This window comes from Triticum dicoccoides, chromosome 4A (genome assembly GCF_002162155.2).
Source record: "Triticum dicoccoides isolate Atlit2015 ecotype Zavitan chromosome 4A, WEW_v2.0, whole genome shotgun sequence".
Classification (NCBI taxonomy): domain Eukaryota; kingdom Viridiplantae; phylum Streptophyta; class Magnoliopsida; order Poales; family Poaceae; genus Triticum; species Triticum dicoccoides.
Genome location: NC_041386.1, coordinates 657772841 through 657775690, shown reverse-complemented (window position 1 = coordinate 657775690; position 2850 = coordinate 657772841). Strand labels below are relative to the sequence as shown.

General features: G+C 56.5%; 1 pseudogene; it reads left to right on the top strand.

Moving 5' to 3' along the window:
- Positions 1 to 680: 680 nt before the first annotated feature.
- On the top strand, positions 681 to 2619 carry LOC119289604 (annotated as a pseudogene).
- Positions 2620 to 2850: the final 231 nt, after the last annotated feature.

Genomic DNA, 2850 nt, shown 5'->3' with positions numbered 1-2850 from the left:
ACATCCGGTGAACAGTAAAAAAAAAGCAGAATCAAGAAAACTGAATTATTTGGATGAAAAATGATTCAGTGCGCTAGGTGCATGCAAAATTTCATGGCTAAATGACATTCGAGGAGCTCGTGACCGAAAAGCCAAAATGAGCAGTGCTATTTTCAAAAGTTCCTTACAGACCTAGAATTTGTCTTTTTTGCTAAGAGCTACTAAAATGTCCAAACTCCTGGAAGTTTGGCACGGACTTCACGGACATGAGCATCTCGCATCACAACACAAATTGATTTTTTTAAAATAAATACTAGTATTTTTTAATGATTTTACTGTTCACATGCAAAGAACCAAAACGCACACATATTCACGGTTCAGAGTTGTTTTTCCCGACAAGGCATATACTTCATGTCCATTTTGTATTCATTGGTATGTATTTATTTTTACTTCTGTCGAAAACAGTAGATATTGAAACAACATTATGCCTAGTTCCGTCATTTTCATATCCTCTTCCTTCAGTCTACGTCACTAGAGTCGTGACGGCACCCAGCATCTTGAATGAAAGCGACCATGCATGCAATGCAAACCGACATCAGCTCACGGTCGAATTCACGACCAACCGGTGGCTCGGGCAGCTCGTGCGAGCGGACGACGAACCAGCGGCTCATAAACAACATCATCATCGCTGCAACAAAATAAACCACTTATCATCCAGCAGTGAGATCTAGCTAGTAGGAGTACCACTTCTTGCTGCCGTGGTGCCGCCATGAACATCCGCGTGCGAGCTCTCGAGACCACCCATGTCCGGCCGGAGATCATTCCCACCGGTCCGCCGTCGGATCACGGCCCCATCAGGCTCTCACTCTTCGACACCCTGTTCCTCTCGCTCCCCCCGATCCAGCGCCTCTTCTTCTATGACGGCGAGGACCTCCCGGCCGTTCCCGGCGCTCGTCCGCTCCCTGCGGTCCTCCCTCGCCGCCACGCTTGCCGTCTTCATCGCGCTCGCCGGCAAGCTTGCGGCCTGCCCCGATGGCGACGTCGCCATTGACTGCTCCCCCGACGCTCTTCGTCCAGGTGTCAGGATCGTCGTGGCAGAGTACTCCGGCGACGCCGCCGACTTGCGTCGGGTCGCGCGGGACGCCGAGCACGACACCGAGGCGTTCCTGCAGCTCGTGCCGGAGCTCGAGGTGCGCAGGCTGCCGGCGCCCGTGCTTGCTGTCCAGGTCACGCGGTCGGCACCGGGAGGGCGAGACGACGAGGGTGGCGCAGGCGCCGTGGCCGTCGGGGTTTCGATGCACCACGCGGTGGCCGACGGGCAGTCGCTTTGGCAGTTCATGCGGGCGTGGGCCACCGCGTCGCGAGAGGGCTCGCTGGCACTGGCAGGGCTCGTGCCGCCGCCGACGTTCGACCGGGCGGGGATCCTGCGGCACCCCAAAGCAGAGGCGGCTACGCGCCAGTTCGGCCGGCTCTCCGCGCAGGATCTGCCCGCGGTGAACACGCTCCCGGAGCCGGACTGGAGGCGGCAGAGCAGGCGGACCTACCTGCTCACCGCCTCCCAAATCCAGTCGCTCAAGCGCCGCATGTTGGCTTTTGAACTCTAGATCAGAACCACCCAGAAACTATGCACCGTAGTGCAAAGCTAGCAAGCAAGCACACAGCCTAGCAGCTTGATGGATGAACAGTAGCTAGCTAGTACGTGCACCTCTTGTATGTGAAGCTGGCTTGCTAGTGCTCAAATCGCTCAGATCGATTTACGTCGGCGTCGACGGAACTCTTGCGTAACTTGGCGAACACAGAAAAACTAATCGATGATTGATAGCCAATGGCTCTTGTCGAGCCTTGTACACTTTATTACTTTTCTGATTTTCTTGATACAGATTACAGGGGTACGTACCTATATATACTAGCTTACCGAGAACTATCAATCCTAATCGGTAGCTAATACTACTTGGACACGGACACGCATACCTGCACCTGTACGTGTAACTTCCGTACACATACACCTATGGAATACCAAGTCGTGTTTAACTCTAATACCGCATCCTGCAACAAAGCAAGGGCGACCAGCCGCCGGAGCCTCCAACGACGTTCGTCGCCATCGCGTCCCTGCTCTGGACGTCCATCGCCCGCGCCAAGCTCCCGAACCACGCGGCTGCTGACGACGTGTACTTCCTGTTCCCCGCGGACTGCCGCCGGCGCCTGCGCCCGCCTCTGGAGCGGGGCTTCTTCGGCAACTGCGTCAAGCTCTGCTACGCGCGGGCCAGGACAGGCGACCTCTGCGGCCACGACGACGACGCCGCACTCGCACGCGCGGCGGCGGCGGTGCGGCGTGCGATCCGCGAGCACGTGGAGGAGGAGGACCCGCTGGGCGACGCCGACCGGTGGGCGGAGACCATCCAAAAAGTCCCGGTGGGAAGACTGGCCAGGCAGGGAGCATCGCACCGGTTCATGGCGTACGAGGTGGACTTCGGGTGGGGGGAGCCGAGCCGGGTGGAGATCGTGTCGATGCTCAGCGCGGCGGAGATAGCGATGCTGGTGGGAGCGCGAGGCGGCGCGGTGCAGGTGTCCGTGGCGCTTGGACGGGAGCACGTGGATGGCTTCGAGGCCAGCTTCCTGTCGCAGTCCTCCATCGCATGAGAGCATCACGTGCATACGCAGTGTCGTGGCGTCGTGAAATTGGTGTAGATACGATCAAAATCCGTATGTAATTTTTTTTTGCGGGTAGAAATATTGTATTACTCAAGCCAACAAAGAGTTACAATCAGCGGCGACTAGCTCAAGCACTATCGGGGGACCAGAGCCAATCCAAGTCATGGTTCTTCCCTCGGAACGAGCAAAATTTGCTAGACTATCGCTAACCTGATTTTG